Source organism: Lactuca serriola, chromosome 8 (assembly GCF_051521515.1).
Source record: "Lactuca serriola cultivar US96UC23 chromosome 8, Lser_US96UC23_V15, whole genome shotgun sequence".
NCBI classification, from domain to species: domain Eukaryota; kingdom Viridiplantae; phylum Streptophyta; class Magnoliopsida; order Asterales; family Asteraceae; genus Lactuca; species Lactuca serriola.
In genome coordinates, this window is record NC_136415.1 from 54454028 (window position 1) to 54473953 (window position 19926).

Consider the following 19926-nt stretch of genomic DNA (forward strand, 5'->3'; position numbering starts at 1 on the left):
GATCAGCGTGGGTGACAAAATCAGTGGTTCTGTTTACTTGAAAGAAGTGCATGATTTAGAGATCTGTAGGTCCTGGACTGAGAAATGGATTATTTTCTTGGTGGTTAAGGATGTTGTGTAGAGTAGTACTTTTTAGGTTGCTCGTTTCTCATTAAATTTTGCAGAGGTGTCAAGAGGTGGTAGACTGATCAAGGGATACAGTAGTAGTTATGTCTCAGACCTCAAGAGTTTGTGTCACAACTCGCATTTCAGGGCTAGGTTTCCTATCCAGGTGCAAGATAGTTCCTTGGTGTAACTATGTAACACTATGTGTAGTATAAGTGAATTTCAATATAATACGAATTTATACATCTAAAATTTGTGTTTCTAGTCAAAACTTCCTCGTGTAAGCCCAAAATATAACCCAATAAGCTATATCCACTCAACTTTGGGACTTGACCCAAGCTTTCTCGGTCCAAACCTCTTAATCGACCAAAACTTTCTTATTGGGCCCTAATGGGCCGATAACCTCTCAACTTGGTTCTTTTGGGCCAAAAACCCATCTTTGGGCCATAGTTGGGCCAAAAATCCTTATTTAATATTGTATTGGGCCATAAGACCCTTATTGGGCCTTATTGGGCCGTGAAAATTCTCCTTAGGTTTAATGGGTCGTATTTTATTATTAAACCTCCTAATGGGCCCTATTGGGTCAAAAATCTTTATTGGGCTTTCTCACCTAAACCAAAAATCCTTATTGGGCTTAATATACTTCTTTGGGCCTAGTATTGGACTAAAAACCGTTCTAGGGCCGATCCAAGCCCGAAAATTCGTGCAAACCGCAAACCTTATTGGGCTTAAGGGGTTCTCGGTTACACTTTAAATCCAAGCCTAAATTTCTTTTTTTCTCCCCTCTCAAAATCCGATCGGCCCAATTATATATATATAAAAAAAAGCAAATATAAGGGTTGACTTTGATGCCATCTCAAGTTTACAAGTCAAGCAACTATGCATTGACCTTCATCCATCTAGGAATGAAGAATTTTTTCCAACATATTTCTAGACACCATCTGTCTTCTTCCCTCCCCTCTCATCGGCCGAACCATCACCACCTCTCTTTATTTCTCACATTCAAAGCTACTTTCGTATCTCATTTTATCTCAAACTCAAAAAACTCTCCCACTTTTGTTCATCAAAAATTGTGGGTTTTGTGTGGGTTTTCTCAAAGGTTCTCTTCAAGCAGTGCACTCCTAGTAAGTTCTTTTTTAACCCTATAGTTTTAATCCAAGTTTAAACTAAAAATATTCCTCAAACCACTCTATTTTCGTGTATATGCTTCTTAGAACCGCCTTCACTTGAAAATCTCTTCAAGGGAGCAAGTCAAGGCTGAAACCCTCCATCATCTTCTCCTTCAAACCGAAAAAGCCCCTAAGGTGAGCTTCATACCCCTATTTTCGAGCTTTTCTTTCTTTTGGGGGAGGATTCAAATCAAAGTCTTACGTAAATCTTTGTATATTTGCTTGTATGTGCCTGTGTTGTATAATATGTGTGTTAAATGTTGTAAAATCAACGCTAAGAGTCCATGAACTCGAGATTTTTGGGTGAATCTCAATTTGTTAGACTTAGTTAACTTAACATGTTGTTAGAAATGAAAACTAGATTCTACATGAAAGATATTTACTTGATGCATGGTAAAATATAAAGTTTTCACAATCAAGGGGCCATTTTCGGCCATAAACAAAACCAAGGACCATTTTTGACCATTTTAGTAAAGTGGGCCGAAAATGGGCCTTTTTAGTAAATATGGACCATTTTTGAACATTTTGATAAACTTGGGCCTTTATTGAACAATTTAGTATAAAAGGGATGAAAGTTGACTTTTTAATAAACTTGGACCATTTTTGAGCATTTTAGTAAAAATGGGCCCAGAATGGGCTTCTTAATAAACTTGGGCCATTTTTGAGCATTTTTGTAAAAATGGGCCTTAAATGAATATTTTTGTATAAATGGTCTATTTTTTACAACTCTAGTAAAAATGGGTCATTTTCGACATTCTTGATAATAATGGGACATTATTGACACTTTGGATAATATTTGTCCATTTGTGAACATTTTAATAAAAAATGGGCCTCTTATAACAATTTGAGTAAAAAGAATTTGATCCTATACGACAACTCTATTTTTATTAGGCTTTAGATGCCAAATTTTATGTCAATTAGGTCATTAGTAACAAGGTGATATTTTGGACACCTTCGGTAAAAACGATTATATTTTTATCAGCTATGGTTTGTAGTAAAAAATATACACTAGTAAAATTATTTACAACGATAAATAATGAAACTCAATGTTTGAGTAAATTTCGTTAAGACTCTTGTGAGACATTCCTTCACTGGTACCCACTTAGTGTACACCGTAAGTCCTGTAATTATAACCAGAGTCTCCTGGAGGGAGAACTGGAGTTTGTGTATAGATCTATATAGGTTTGACACCCCACACTTGAGCTACTTGCAATAGCTAGACAGGCCAGTCTAAGGTGAAAAATATCTTCTCAGAAATCGACTCCTGAAGAACGTGAAGACAAACACTCTGTCATATTAGTATGGTTGTAACGATTCACATAGAGAATAACAATACTATTATATGATTTACGCTGAATGTACATACTATTCATTTTTACAAAGTACAAACATTGTGTCAACTATTTTGTAATTAGCCACATTACTCCGGTCTTAGGGTTTAAGGCCACAATTTCTCATAAAACAGAAAATACAGGATTTTCTGGGAACCACTCTCTATACACTTTCAAACAAGTTAAACAAAGGATACACATGCAATTATACATGATTTGAAACAAGAGTCATAACCTATTTTTACAAGAAAATATTGGATTTTCTAGAGATTTACAAACTACTACAAAGTTTTCATACAAACATGGTTATGAACTCACCAACATTTTATATGTTGACGCTTTTCAAACGACTTGTATTCTTAGGAACACAATGAGCCGTTTCTTTTCAGCTATGGATTTGAATGAATGTTGTATTTTGGTTTCATCATACATTTATTATTTTGGGATGTAATTTTTATGAACAAACACAATGCTGTAAAACCATGTATGTTGTTATCTTGAATGTATGTTGATGATGGTAGCTACATTTCATTTATATACATTGTTATGATATTACAAGATGAAGCCATTCGTCCCCGGACGTTCCCGCCATTCCGGTTCGGGGTGTGACAAATTGCTATCAGAGCATTGTTTATAATAAACTAGCGTATCTAACCATACAAGATAAGCAACTATAAATACAATGGGACTAAAACACTTTGAACAAAAATAAGAAACAATTAAAAGTTTTTAGAAGAGTTGGACATCGCGATTAAACACAGGCAATTATGTAATCGTCTTAGGGATAAATATAGCCTGATCAACTATATTTATTCAAAATACAACCAACATGTGCTTGGGAGTGATCGGGGTGGACAATGAACCTGAAACTTGTCAACCTAATACCCAAAGGATTGAAGAATCAAACATAAACAAATAAAATACTATAGGAGTATTTTGGCAGTAAGTGACACCTTTATTGTATTTTATTATATCTCCTTTGTGTGCTTCTTTTCTCGTACAGATGCCATGGCTAGATTCCATCTTCCCAAAGATCCCTATTTCCCCACTTAGGGGAATGGGAGATGGCTTGAGGAAGACCCAGACGAGTTGGAAGTGGCGCCCGAAGCACCCGAGGTAGACTTTGAGGAGGAAGAGATGGATGGTAGTGACGAGGACATCAACGAGGATGACTCGGACGCGGAGTCCGAAGTCATGAATCCGCCTTACATGGCACGAGTGCCAGCGCATCAGATGGGCCCCAATGGCCCTACGCCTCCATATGCTCACAACCTTTGGCGATGGAGTAGACATCAGGGGATGCGTCCCACTTTCGGCATGGATCGAGGATTTTTCGATCTTCGCCATGGAGGGCCCACGTACCGCGCCCTCCCTATGATGGTTAGGAGGACCTGAGATATTGGCAATCTAGCCCAGGACACCACCGATCAGATGGACCAGATGAGAGCAGTCGTGGAGAGGGCCGAGAGGCAGACTCAGGAGGTAGTGAGAAACTACCTGGAGCGACAGGCGGCATTGGACGCCTGTTTGCGTGTCACCGAGCGCCAATTAGCCAGGCTCCAGGGCGCATCTACTTCGGCATCAGCACCACTAAAGACCTCCCACCATGAGTAGGACCCATCCTATCCACCACTTGCTATTGATATGAGGGCGCATCTACTTCGGCATCAGCACCACCAGAGACCTCCCACCATGAGTAGGACCCATCCTTCCACCACTTGCTCCTAATATGATCTCCTTTTCCTTTTTACTTTGTGTATGTAGGGTTAACCCCTCGATTAAGTGATTACACTACTCGAGGGGGTTATTATGTTGTTTGACTTTTATCCCATGTACTGTAGGCCTTATAAAGGCCAAATTTCACGTAACATGTACTAAACTTTTATTAGTAATGAAACATGTGTGTGTTTTAATTGTAATGTTGTTATCTTCTATGTTTTCTATTTTCATTATTTCTTGACATTGTATGGTTTCACTTATAAGCACAAATCGAATCACCGCAACCGATAATCAATAATGCAATAAAAAAACTATCATGTACTCATCATCCTTCTGTTCCATGATAGAAGATGCCTCGAAGATATGTTCGTAGAAACAACAATACACCGCCACCACAACCGACTCTGCTGGAGATAAACTCTGCTGCATTCCAGACAGCAGTTTCAGCTGCATTTACTGCAGCATTGGCTCACATCCACAACGGTAACAACGGGGGTGGCAATGGTCAGGGAACGGGAAGTTCCAATCATGGAGGCTATCAAGGACCTACAATAACATGCACCTATAAAGATTTTACTAATGTGAAACCCAAAACTTTCAACGGAACCGGTGGAGTGATAGCTTTAACACGCTTGTTTGAGAAAACTGAATCTATCTTTGAAATTTGTGATTGTTCGGAAGAAAGCAAGGTGAGGTTTACTAAATGTATGTTTGCTGATCGGGCTTTATCATTGTGGAATGGCCATGTCATAGCCTTAACTCTTCCAGTTGCAAATGCTATGTCTTGGGAGGATCTCAAGACAATGATGTTGGCTGAGTATTGCCCTCGTGGGGAAGTGCAAAACTTGGACAAGAACTCTGGAACCTTACTGTACAAAACTCCGATGTTGAATCATATATTGCTAGGTTCAAGGAACTAGCACTCCTGTGCCCAGGGATGATCACCTTCGAAGGCTAAAAAATTGAACGCTTTATTTGGGGGTTAACTCCTCCAATTCTGGGAAACGTGATTGCCACCAACCCTGAAACGTTCGATAGTGCAAAGCGCTTGGCACAAAAGTTGTATGGTCATGGGAACAAGAAGGGGACTAAGATTCTAGAGGCAGAGACCAAGAAGGTAGACAACAACAAGAGGAATAAGGGAAGTAAAAGGAAAGGGGGACAAGCTTCAGATTATTCTAAGAAGCAGTAAACGGTAGCGCTTCACGCTGCTACCACTCAAGCCAAACAAGCCCTAGCTGCAACCACTACAACCACCCTAAAACCTACAAGACCCTATGTAGGTTCCCACCTGAAGTGTGACAAGTGTAGTTTCCATCAAATCGTGGCATGTAAAGACTTCCAGTGTACAAACAACAATATAAAAGGGCACACTGCTCGATATTGCAGAGCGCCTGCTTAACAAAACAGCCCTCAACCCAACAATGATGGGGCCAACCACATGTGTTACGGATGTGCGGAGGTTGGCCATATCAAGCGGAATTGCCCAAAATCCGACAACCAGGGTGTCGGGGATCTGGCAGGGTCCTAGCAATGGGACAGGGGAGGCGGTATGCGATCTGGATGTAGTAACTGGAACATTTCACCTCAACAACACTTGTGCATGCATTTTATTCGATAGTGGGGCTGAGCGTAGTTTCGTAAGTCACAAATTCAAACACTTACTAAATCAAAACCCCCAAAAGCTAAGCGAAGCCTTCACGGTGGAGATGGCTAAAGGGAATTCTAAAACAACCAAAGATCTTTACATTGGGTTGTAAAGCCCGTGTTTCTAGGCTAGGAATTAATATTTACATAATGGTCTAGGTTAACCTTTGTAACTCATTTAGAAGAAATGAAAAGGAATTATGTGTTTTCTGTTTAATTATTAGGGCTTAATTAATTAAGAATAAAAATAAGCGTCAAAATTAAAGTGTGAGATAAGCCCGATATCTTTACATAAAGTTGTAGTGGTCGAAACAAAGATTTCGGGGATATAAAGAATACCAAAATCCGAGTTATAACGAAAAAGTTATGACCTGTCGAAGTTTCGCGACAAAACCGCCATGGTGCTGAATGTCGTAAAAAGTGAGTTTTCGATAAACTACCTTTTAGCATTAGTAATCTAAACAAAAGTCGTAGTATTCGTCAAACCGAGAAGTTCGATAATAAGAACGCCCAAATCTGACTTCGTATGAAGAAGTTATGATTTTTCGAAGTTTCAACTTAGCAGTAGACAGCTAAAAACTCGAATTTTAGATCGAGCAATTTTTAGCCGACACAGCCTAAACGAGAATTGAAGGTCTCATCATTAGGAGCACAACGGTAAAAAGTCTGACGAAAACGGACGTCGGATGAAGAAGTTATGAATTTCTAACAGATTTCCTGTCTCGGTCTGTTAAAAATAATAATATAAAATTTAAATTCAAAATTAGCCGACGAAGTCTAAATGGAAGTTGTAGAGCGTAATTTTAGCTACGCGTGCATCTAAAGAACGTCAAAAACGGAGCTCTTATGCGAAAGTTATGATTTTTAGAAGATTTTGGCACAAAATTCGAGAAATTTCGCATAGATAGGCTTCACCCGGAAGTGCCACGTGTCCTCGCTTCGCATGTGCCACGTATCCAGAACCTGCTGAGTCACCGAAGCCACCTGACAAGACGTGTTGCCTTCCCTCGCATGCGAGACTGCCCCGTGTCTCCCCGTGTCCTCTTCTGATTCGACCGAAGGGAGGCCCAATCCGAAGCTCGCAGCTGGACCGAGCCTCGCACCGCCTAGCCTCCGAACCTCGCTGGTGCACCAGTAGACCGCGGTCCAATCAGAAGTTGCCATCGAGCCCCTCGCACGCGCAGCCCTTGTGCGAGCCTTCCCTGCGAACCCTCGGATCTGCGAGGCGTGGCTCCTTCTCAGTCGTCCGATCAGAAACTCTTCCTTATAAATAGAAGGCTGCAAGCCTTCTCGGATATTTTTAAGAAATTGCCATATTTAACCCCTAAACCCATATTTTCTTCATCTTAACATCCCGCAAAGCCCCGGTATCGATTGTAAAGCCTGGAATACTCCACGAAGTGCCCGAGAAGCCCAGAAAATTTATCTTTTCGGTTTCGAAGCCCCACTTTTGCAAAGCCCGGTTTCTCAATAAAACTCCCAGTTTTATTAGAAACAATCGTTTTAGGAAACGAATTGCTGCCTGATTATCATCAGATCATGTGAGTGTATAGTCACTTTCATTTTACACATAGATATGAAGTATTTACCTTATAATACGTGCATGTGTAAATATATTAATTGTTTATTTGAGGTAACTGTTGAGTTGATGTTTTATACAAGTTTTAAACTTTATAAGTATTTTTATCTACAAATATGTTGGGTAGAGCATGGGTAGATAGTGATGTGTGATAAAATAAAATTGAGGAGAGGCCTCGATGAGTTTTGAAATCCAGTCATCTAGCGGAGTTTGGATGACGACCACGGACTTTCTAGACAGTCCAGTGGGAAACATTAGCAGGTCCGCAACCTGTAGTTGTTAATGAACTGAAAGTGTTCATTCGCTGTACTCCATCCCCCTCACGGTTGCCTTTAGGACATGTATGGCTGGGGAAACCCCTTAGCAGTAGTGTCCATCCCGATGATATTCTTTAGGCTAGTTTAGGGACATAAAGTAAGGATAACGAGAACGGGTAATCAGGGTTATTGTTGATTGATGAACTTAGTAAGTTTATTATTATTGTGGGTTGAAAACCCTATATGCTCACCAGACTCTCAAGCCTGACCCACTCAGCTTTTTATGTTACAAGAAGTGGACCCCGAGCATAGTCGGAGGACGATGAGAGATTTTTGGATTATAGGTCAGTAGTTGTAAATAACTGTTGAAAGGCTTATAATGTCTTGTTTATGCTTTTGATATGTATCGGAACATGACATCCCGATGTTTTGATATATACGGAAAATATATACCTTCTTAATGAAGGATTTTGATAAACTTTTATCATATGTTGTTTGGGGACCAATTCCGCAACATTTTTTAAAAAGATTTCTCTGATTTTATTTTAAAAAGCATAAATTAAATCGGTCTTTTCCGGCCGAGAAATTAGGGGATGTCACAGTTGGTATCAGAGCATTAGTTTAAGCGAACTAAGAAATTGTAGGATTTCTAGACTTAAACTTAGAATGCTAAGTGATGATTGTGAGATGAGTGTCTACCATATTTTAGACACGAGCACTAGTTTATTTTAGGAAAGATGCCTAAAATGCCCTTATGTGCTAAATGTTATATGTTTTCCATATATGCCATTATTTGTTCGGATCTATGGTCTGTTGCCGACCGGATTTGGAAACCTTATGTGTGTAGGATTCTAACCGTACGATTACGAGATTAGAACTAACATGTAAACGTTTCAGAGTGATAAGGGAATTAATATGTCTAACAAGGATAAAGACCTAAATTCGCCTTATACGGTATATAGATTGTAATGGAAAGAACTTGTAGTGGAGTTGCAAATGCAAACGGAAACAGGGATCAACAGCCTCAACCTCAAGTAGTTGAGCAAGTACCTGTTGTAGGAGCTGCACCTGAGCCAATGACGATGGTTGGGGTACAAGCAATGATGCAGATGATGTTAGATCACCAAATGGAGGAGACAAGGCGATTACTACAACAACATAGGGAAGAGACTACGATGCCTGTTGAGCAACCTGTATTGAATGAAGGGCAATCAGTAGGAGGGAACTATAGTGGGACTTTTGGTCAAGCCAACCCACTGATAGTTAGACAAGACAACCAGGATGGAGGAATTTATGGACGCGGGTGCAAATACAAAGATTTCATGGCATCTAAGCCGCCGTGTCTATCTGGGAGTCCGACACCGGTGGAAGTCATGAATTAGATCTCCGAAATGGAGACGATGTTTGAAAGTTGCGAGTGCAGCAACAAACAAAAGACCGCACTTGCAATTCCTCTATTAAAGTCTGGTGTCTTGAACTGGTGGAGGTTACTAGCTAATTCGATGCCCAAGGGAGAAGCTAGTAAGATGTCTTGGGAAGACTTTGTACTACAACTAAAACTGCAATAATGCTCTGAGCAGGATCTTCTGGAAATTAATAATGAGTTCCAGAATTTAAAGAAGGGAAAGATGAGCGTTACTGAATACGCTGCTAGTTTTACTGAAAAGATGAAGCTTGTTCCTTACCTAGTTCTAACTGAACTCTCTAAGATCAACAAGTTCGCCCCCGGAATACCAGCGGACTTTGGTCCGATGGTTAAGCAAGCAACCACTTTGAAAGCCGCCATCTGGGCTGCTAAGAACGTTGAGGTTCAGATCAGAGAGAAGGGTCTGGAGAGGGCAAAAGTTGGTAAAAAGAGAAAATTTGAAGGAACTTCAGGTTCCAGCAAGAGAAGCAAATTTTCTAAGTTTAAGAAGTTTGGAGGAGGAGAAGGTGAAGTGAAGTGGTGTGAGAAGTGCAAGAAAAAGCACTCAGGGAAATGTAGTGAGGAGATGACTTGGTTCAAATGTGGAAAGACTGGGCATGATGACAACGTGTGTCCATCCGACAAGAGGGTATGTTTTGAGTGCCATGAAGAAGGGCATTTTTTAAAGACTGTCCGAAGAGGAAGGATGCTGCAAAGCCCAATCTACCACCAAAGCCGAAGGCGAGAGCCTTTCAGATGACACTTGAGGCTGCGAAAGAAGAAGATGAAGTTATAAAGTAGTAATGTGAATAGTAACAAGTGGTTAGGCATGTTAGAAGCATAGTATAGGGTAAACTTGAACCTTTGTGTAATCGTTTCAAGGAAATAATATAAACCCTGGTTTTGTCATATGATGAATTGAATGACTATGTGAAATTCTTGTATGGTGATTTGGAGAACTGCGAGACAATACTTGGGACGAGTATGAGTAGGTGCGAATGGTAGTAGAGGCCTATACTACCGGAAGCACAGGACTCGTACTTGGATCAGGGAAAGTCACAAGGTTACCAAGGAGCTATTATTTGATTATGTCTTGTTCTAGTCTGTTGTTACCATCATTTCGGTAATGACTAAGAAGATGATTGTTATTTTGACCTTAGAGGTCATATTGAATCGAGTCCGACTAAGATAAGTATGTTACATGGTTCAGAGAACCAAGTTCGATGTAGCATTTGACTTAAGCTAGAAGATTGAGGTGAAAGATGATTAAAGCGATCAACAGAAGTATCGCACTCATTGTTAAAGAAGTTGATATTTAGGAATGATACATGTTGAACTGTGATTGTATCACATTAGAACATGAAGGAAGGTGTAGTTTGTTTCGAAAACTGTACCAAGGAGATCTGAGTCTATGTAGTGCAGTATACAATGAGAGATCATTAGAACATGACCCACTGGCCTGTGACAATAAATGAAGGAAAGTACTTATTCCAAGAAAAAGAAGGAGCCCTCAATAAGGATTTATTTTGTGACTCGAAGGTTACGATTGAAAGTCCTATGGAGATCTGAAGCTTTTTAGGATTAGCTGGATATTATCACTGAATTATCCAAGGCTTTTCTTCGATCGCGACTCCATTGACAGCTTTGACCCACAAAGGAGTTGTCTATACTTGGAATGAGAAGCATAGGAAGCTTTGAGAAGTTAAAGAAGACGTCTGGTGAAGCACCGACTCTCTCGTCACCTGACGGAGTTGATGACTTCACAGTTTAAAGTGATGCCTCTGGAGTTAGGTTAGGTTATGTTCTGACCCAATAAAGTGATAGTGTGTGCATCAAGGTAATTGAAGGAGCATGAAAAGAACTACCCCACTTACGATTTGGAGTTGGCAGCGGTAGTATTTGCCTTAAAGATATGGAGGAATTATCTTTATGGTACTAAATGCAAACTTTTCACTGATCATAAGAGTCTCCAATATCTCTTTAATCAGAAGGAATTGAACATGAGGCAACGACGCTGGCTAGAGTTACTCAAGGACTACGACTGTGAGATACTTTACCACCCTGGTAAAGCAAATGTTGTTGCTGATACTCTCAGTCGGAAGGTAAACCTTGAAAAGAAAAGGCCAAGAGCGTTAAGAATTGAAGTTGTCTCAACAATTGTGGAAAGTATAAAGAAAGCTCAAGAGGAAGCTTTGGAGAAAAATGACCGAAAGGAAGAACGTTTGGGCAAAATGTTAGTGTTCGGTACAAACAACCAAGGGTAGAAGGTATTCCAAGATAGGATTTGGGTACCTAAGACGGGCGGAGTAAGAGATCTTTTGATGGAAGAAGCTCACAAGACCATGTAGTCGATTCACCCCGGCAGTACAAAAATGTATATTGATCCAAAACCCTATTACTAGTGGCCCACGATGAAGTTCGATGTTGCTAAGTATGTGGCCGAGTGTGTAACTTGTGCTAGGGTTAAGGCACAACATTAGAAACCGTATGGGAGTTTAGAACCTTTACCCGTACCCATGGGTAAATGGGAAGACATCACCATGGATTTTGTGATTAAACTGCCCAGAACAAGGAACGGTCACGACATGATTTGGGTGGTCGTTGATCGCTTCACTAAGAGTGCGCATTTCATAGCAGCCAAAGAGAAGTGGACTATGGATAAACTTGCGAATTCTTACGTGAAGGAAATTGTGAGGCTTCACGGTGTTCCGCTAACGATTGTATCCGATCGTGATAGCCATTTTACCTCGAGATTTTGGAGGAGTCTACAAGAGGAATTGGGTACCAAGTTGTGTTTGAGTACAGCTTACCATCCGCAAACCGATGGTCGGAGCGAACGAACGATTCAAACATGGGAGGATATGCTAAGAGCATGTACCCTAGAATTTCAAGGTAACTGGGATGAACACTTATCTCTAGTAGAATTCACTTATAATAATAGTTTCCACTCAAGCATTAAGATGGCACCTTATCACGCTTTGTATGGGTAAAAGTGTCGAACGTCATCATGTTGGCTGGAAGCTAGGGAAAAGCAGTTTATGGGCCTAAAATAGTCCATCAGACTGCCGAAAAGTTGTAAGTGACTAGGGAAAATATGTTAGCTGCTCAAAAGAGCTATGCTGACGAGAAAAGACAACCGATATCATTCGAAGTTGGAGATTCGGTTTCACTTAAATTCTCGTCGTGGAAGGGACTTATAAGATTTGGTAGAAGGGGAAAGTTAAGTCCAAAGTTTATTAGACCATTTAAAGTTCTTCAGAGGATCGGGAATCAAGCTTACAAACTAGAATTACCAGAAGAACTAGAGAGTATTCATAACACCTTTCATGTGTGTTATTTGAGAAAGTTCACGGGAGGTGTGTCCGACATCATTCCCATTTCTGAATTAAGGTTGGATGAAAACAAGAGGTTAATTGGAGAACCTGACGCAATCGTTAACCGTAAGACTAAGAAGTTGTAATGTAAGATAGTCGATTTAGTGCCTGTACGTTGGAAACATATAAATGGGCCAAATCCTACCTAGGAGACAGAGAGTGACATAGTGAGTCGCTACCCGTAGTTGTTTGTCGTTGTGTGATTCCGGGGACGGAATCATCCTAAGGGGGGGAGAGTTGTAAAGCCCGTGTTTCTAGGCTAGGCATTAATATTGACATAATGGTCTAGGTCAACCTTTTTAACTCATTTAGAAGAAATGAAAAGGAATTATGTGAATATTATGTGAATTATGTGTTTTCTGTTTAATTATTAGGGCTTAATTAATTAAGAATAAAAATAAGCGTCAAAATTAAAGTGTGAGATAAGCCCGATATCTTTACATAAAGTTGTAATGGTCGAAACAAAGATTTCAGGGATATAAAGAATACCAAAATCCGAGTTATAACGAATAAGTTATGACCTGTCGAAGTTTCGCGACAAAACCGCCACGGTGCTGAATGTCGTAAAAAGTGAGTTTTCGATAAACTACTTTTTAGCATTAGTAATCTAAACAAAAGTCGTAGTATTCGTCAAACCGAGAAGTTCGATAAAAAGAACGCCCAAATCTGACTTCGTATGAGGAAGTTATTATTTTTCGAAGTTTCAACTTAGCAGTAGACAGCTAAAAACTCGAATTTTAGATCGAGCGATTTTTAGCCGACACAGCCTAAACGAGAATTGAAGGTCTCGTCATTAGGAGCACAACGGTAAAAATTCTGACAAAAACGGACGTCGGATGAAGAAGTTATGAATTTTTAACGGATTTCCTGTCCCGTTCTGTTAAAAATAATAATATAAAATTTACAATCAAAATTAGCCAAAGAAGTCTAAACGGAAGTTGTAGAGCGTAATTTTAGCTACGCGTGCATATAAAGAACGTCAAAAACGGAGCTCGTATGCGAAAGTTATGAATTTTAGAAGATTTTGGCACAAAATTCGAGAAATTTCGCATAGATAGGCTTCACCCGGAAGTGCCATGTGTCCTCTCTTCGCATGTGCCACGTATCCGAAACCTGCTAAGTCACCGAAGCCACCTGGCAGGACGTGTTTCTTTCCCTCGCATGCGAGACTGCCCCGTGTCTCCCCGTGTCCTCTTCTGATTCGACCGAAGGGAGGCCCAATCCGAAGCTCGCAGCTGGACCGAGCCTCGCACCGCCTAGCCTCCGAACCTCGCTGGTGCACCAGTAGACCGCGGTCCAATCAAAAGCTGCCATCGAGCCCCTCGCATGCGTAGCCCTCGTGCGAGCCTTCCCTGCAAACCCTCGGATCTGCGAGGCGTGGCTTTGGATGTGTAACTCTCCTTTCTTGGAATCCTACATGCTGAATCTCTTCAGCACCTTATCCAAGTAGGTACTCTGACTAAGTCCAATTAGTCTTTTACTCCGATCTCTCAAGATCCTTATCCCTAGAATATAGGTAGCTTCTCCTAGGTCCTTCATAGAGAAACACTTCCCAAGCCAGGACTTAACTTCCTGCAGGGTTGGGATGTCATTTCCTATGAGTAGTATGTCATCCACATACAATACCAAAAAGCTAACTATACTCCCACTAGCCTTGACATACACGCAAGACTCATCTTCACTCCTAGAAAAGCCAAATTCCTTGACCTTTTCATCAAAGCAAAGATTCCATCTGCGAGGTGCTTGCTTCAATCCATAAATGGATTTCTCAAGCTTACACACTCTATTAGGGTACTCGTTGCTGACAAAACCCTCTGGCTGACTCATGTAAACATCTTCAGCCAACTTTCCATTAAGGAAAGCGGTTTTGACATCCATTTGCTATATTTCATAGTCATGAAATGCAGCTATGGCCAACAGAACCCGAATAGACTTAATCTTGGCTACTGGAGAAAAGGTCTGATCATAGTCCACTCCAGGAATTTGAAAGAAGCCCTTTGCAACCAGTCTATCCTTATAAGTGTGTAATTTACCATCCATGTCGGTCTTCTTCTTGAAGACCCATTTGCACCCTACTGTCTTACGACCTGGTACATTCTCAACCAAGTTCCAAACTTGATTGTCATACATGGACTGTATTTCGCTGTCCATTGCCTCTTTCCACTTGGCTGACTCAGGGCCTGCCATGGCTTCCGCGTAACTGTTAGGTTCATCCAGACCTATCAGTGTCTCATCACTGATAAGTGTATCTCCTTCTGCAGTAATATGGAACCCATAGTAATGCTCAGGAGCATTCCTAACCCTTGTGGAACGCCTCAGAGGTACAGACTTGTCAATTGGCTCAACAGGAGTTTCCTCCTCAAGTTGAGTGCTAGGGTTTGAAGTTCCTTCACCGCTTGACACTTGAATTTCTTCAAGATCAACTTGCCTCCCACTATTTCCTTGGCTTATGAACTCTCTCTCTCTCTAAAGAAAGCCATCCTAGCTACAAAGACCACATTTTCACTAGGTTTGTAGAATAGGTAACCAAAGGATTGCTATGGGTAGCCAATGAAAATACACCTCTCGCTTCGGGGTTCGAGCTTATCATGAGTCTCACATCTCACGAAAGCCTCGCATCCCCAAATCTTGATGTGGTCTAGTTTGGGTACTTTACCAGTCCACATCTCATGAGGAGTTTTGGCAACTTTCTTTGTAGGGACTAGATTAAGGATATGGGCGGCAGTCTCTAAGGCATACCCCCAGAATGAGATTGGTAGCGAAGCTCGACTCATCATGGAATGAACCATATCTAACAAGGTTCGATTACGCCTCTCAGCCACACCATTCAACTGTGGTGTCCTGGGAGGTGTCAATTGTGAGACTATCCCACATTCCCTTAGATAGTCAAGGAACTCTGAACTAAGATACTCACCACCACGATCGGATCGAAGCATCTTAATGTTCCTGCCCAATTGATTCTCGACTTCCTGTTTAAATTCCTTAAACCTTTCGAAAGTCTCTGACTTATGCTTGATCAAGTAGACATATCCATATCTACTGTAATCATCAGTAAAAGTCAAATAATAACGATTAGCATCCCTTGTGGCATGTTTGAATGGTCCACACACATCCGTGTGTACAAGGTCCAACAAACCTTCACCCCTCTCACAAGAACCTGTGAAGGGTGACTTTGTCATCTTTCGAAGTAAGCATGATTCGCAACTATCATCTGACTTTAGGTCAAATAACTCCAAGACTCCATCCTTTTGGAGTTGGCCTATGCGTTTCTTGCTTATATGTCCAAGACGACAATGCCATAATGATGCTTTATCCAAGTTATTATTATTAACAGAATCAATACACAATACATTATTTCCTAAGTTATCAACCACAGATACTGTTTCATACACGCCATCACAAGGTAATGCTTTGAAATAAAGAACATTATTAAAGAAAGCATTGATCAAACCAACTTCATTATCAAATGAAAAGGTGAAACCTTGTTTATACAATGCATGAAAGGAAATAATATTTCTTGCGATTTCTGGCGAATAACAACACTTATTCAAATCTAAACTAAACCCACTACTTAGCGATAAAGTATAAACTCCAATCTTGGTGACAGGTAAAGCTTTCCTATTCCCCATGATTAAGTTTATTCTTCCTTGCTCCACATTCTCACTTCTTCTTAGTCCCTGCAAGTCACAAAAAATATGAATACCACAACCGGTATCAAGGACCCAAGATTTAGAATGGGGTGAGTTATTAGAAATGATAGTGTAAATACCAGAATGGTTGGGTTTAACTTTCCCATCCTTCACATCTTGCTAGTATTTTGGGCAGTTCCGCTTCCAATGTGATTTTTCATGGCAATAGAAGCATTCAGCCTCTTTTGGGTCAGAAGAAGGAGTGATGGAACCTTTCTTGGTTCCACTTGAAGAAGAGCCATCAAGGGTCCGAGCCTTGGTACCCTTCGAAGAGCTCTTTCTTCTCTTCCCTCGACTTTTCCCGATTGCCAAAACCGGAGTAGAGTTTGGAGTAGGAGTGTTAACAACCGACTTCCCCTTAAGACCTGTTTCTGCAGTCTTGAGAAGTCCCTGAAGTTTGCTGAGTGTGACCTCTTCCTTATTCATGTGATATGTCATGCGGAATTGATCATAGCACGATGGTAAGGAGTGCAAAATGATATCTATTGCAAGCTCCTCAGGGAAGTTCACATTAAGCTTCAACAAACGATCCACATACCTTTGCATTTTCTGCATGTGGATCGTGACGGATTCCCCGTCCTTCATCATGGCTGTTATCATGGAGCAGATGATTTCATACCTCTCTTGTCGTGCACTTTGATGGTATCTTTCCATCAAATCCTAGTGCATTTCATAAGGGTAGAAATCCTCATAAGACTTTTGGAGTTCAGCTGTCATTGTGGCCATCATGATGCATGCCACTTTCGTAGCATCCCTTTCATGTGCCTGAAAGTCAGCGATCTCCTGAGGAGTTGCAGTGGTCTCATCAATCTCCTTAAGCTCCTTGTCAAGGACATATTCTTTGTCCTCGTAGCGGGTAATCATCCTGATGTTTCTGATCCACTCATTGAAGTTGGATCCATCAAAAGTGACCTTCCCACACAAGTTCATAAGGGTAAAGGAGCTATTAGGATTAGAGCCAGAAGCAACATTGTTTGAAGACATCTGAAAGAAATGGACAAGATTAGTTTAGATATTAGGAGAGTCCTTAATAAAACACCCAAATGTAGTATTAAGGCTAGGATCCAATCACAATATATTATAACTTGGAAGAGGTATGTCGTAATCCAAGCTATAACATATTTGAAAGGTAGGTGAATGACGATTCACCAATTTCCACCACGAAAACCGAAATATTAAATATTAGGTTTTTGATTGGTTCTTAGAAATTCCTAGATTCTTTGAGATTCAATGAACTTTTCAAAGGCATGTTTCAATCTCGAGTGTGCCCTCCAAGTTTTGTGACTGGGATACCGAGGATCACAAAACGAGGTGTGAAGTAACCATGCAAATCACTTGGTACCCTTAAAGTTTATCACTCAATCGATGTGCCGGTAAACCACACACGCTCCACCGATACTATAATAAACCTTAAGTCACCCTTTACCTACCTTGTTAAGTCCAAGGTAGTGTGCCGGTTAGCCACACACGCTCCACCAACGACTTAAACAAAGTGTAAAGTGTAATTTCATGGATTAGCACCTTATTCACATTTTCCTAAAGTAACTAAGATTGGGAATTTAATAAAACATTTAGTTACTTTATAATATTCATCATACTTTTAATGAGAATTTATAAGTCCTTGTCTTACCCGTTCGGCTAACGACCCTCCACCGGTCAAGCAAGCGGTGGGTGAGAGTGGACACCCATTAAGTTGCCATTTTATAGGCAACAACCTTATACCCACCTTATAGACCGGTTTCGTGAATGAGGCGTACTAGCGGTAAGACGACTTTGTTCTTATACATTTATATATATATATATATATATATATATATATATATATATATATATATTAAATCATAATAATATAAGTATAAGGGTTGAATTTTAACTTTTAAAATTCTAAGGGTTGGAACTAAAGTTTTAACTTGACTTTACTTGTTCCAAAACTTGAGGGAAAGTTTTGTAAACTTTCAAAACTTTTCATTTCTTGTAACTTATGAGTTTAATAGAGTAATAAAATGAAGACTCTTCATTTTTCTAACTCTTGTGTTCTTTTAATGGTTTTTAACTCAAGTGACTTTTGGTTTTCCATAACTTGAGGACAAGTTATGGACTCCATTAAAACACATTATGATCAAGAATTAAACTACTACATAGGTTACAAATAATTCCTATGATCATCTAAACTTCATAAGATCAAGAACATGAACATAAGCACTTTCATGAATCAAAACTACACTTAAAACTTTGTAATTTTGATAACTAGTTGTTGTAAATGAATTAGCAAGAAATTACACCAACTAAAACAAGTTTTCAAGTACCAAAACAGTTTAGGGTAATGTTTCTAATCCATTTCCAGCAACTAAAGTCGAAAATCTGCACTCTGTCGACCCTACTCGCCGAGTGCATTAACCTACTCGACGAGTAGGTTGAAGATACAAGTGAACTCGACGAGTCCCCCCATGGACTCGACGAGTCCAGCAGTCAGACAGCAAGTTTTTCGACTTTCTTCAACTTTTTAGCACAAACAACAAACAAACAAGCCTAGGCTCTGATACCACTGATGGGTTTTGTGCATTCTAACACTTCCTAAGTGTACATGCAACCCTAATAACCTTGGATCTATGTTTGTCTAATTATCATGCAAAGTTGAATTTCCAAGGTTATATTCCTATCTAGCATACATGGGGAACAATTTTAACTTGAATGAAAGATAGAATAACTTACCTTGTTCTTGCTTATGTTCCTTGAAACCTTGTGAGCCTAGCACCCCAAGTGTGATGCCTCAAATGATTCACACAACACCAAATGCTCTTGGAAAGACTTTTGAGAGAATACACACTTCTTCAAAATCGGCCAAGCCCTCTAGTTTCTTATGTGCGTGTCGATTTTGTGGAGAATGGGACTCTTATATAGTGTTGACACATCTAGGGTTACACCATGTAAACCCTAATTTGTCATGACTCTTCATTTCCTTGACCCATGGGTTTGTAACTCCCATGGAGCATCCATGGAGCATCCTATGGGTGGAACCCAACTTGATAATCCATGGAGCCTCTTAGCCCACTATACAAGATATGAATGATTTACATAATCAACCCATATATTTAATTAGTTATCCTTTGATCACTTAATTAATTCTAAATTAATTCTTGATCAAACTAATCAAATAATATTATTAATATATTAGAACTTATAATATATTAATAATCTCCAAGTGTTATTACTCTCATTTAGTCTATCCAATTGCATGGTGCCATGCAACCCAAATGGACCATGCCGGGTCGGCTCAAGTACTGACCCAAAATAGTTATGGACTTAGACACCTTATCCAACAGAAAATTCATGCCTTTCTAGCCTACGTAATGGACAAATAGAAAGGGGAAAAGAACATCAACGATATTCATGAGGTGTACGACTTTCCAGACATATTTTCGGAAGATCTCTCGGGGATACCTCCCGAGAGACAGGTCAAATTTCTGATTGACCTAATACTTGGAGCCACATCAATTGCCAAGTCACCCTATAATTTAGCCCCTGCGGAAATGCAGGAGTTATCGAGCCTAGTAAGCGAACTCCTAGACAAAGGATTTATAAAACCAAGCTTCTCACCCTGGGGAGCTCTGGTCTTTTTTGTCAAGAAGAAGGATGGATGTTTCAAAATGT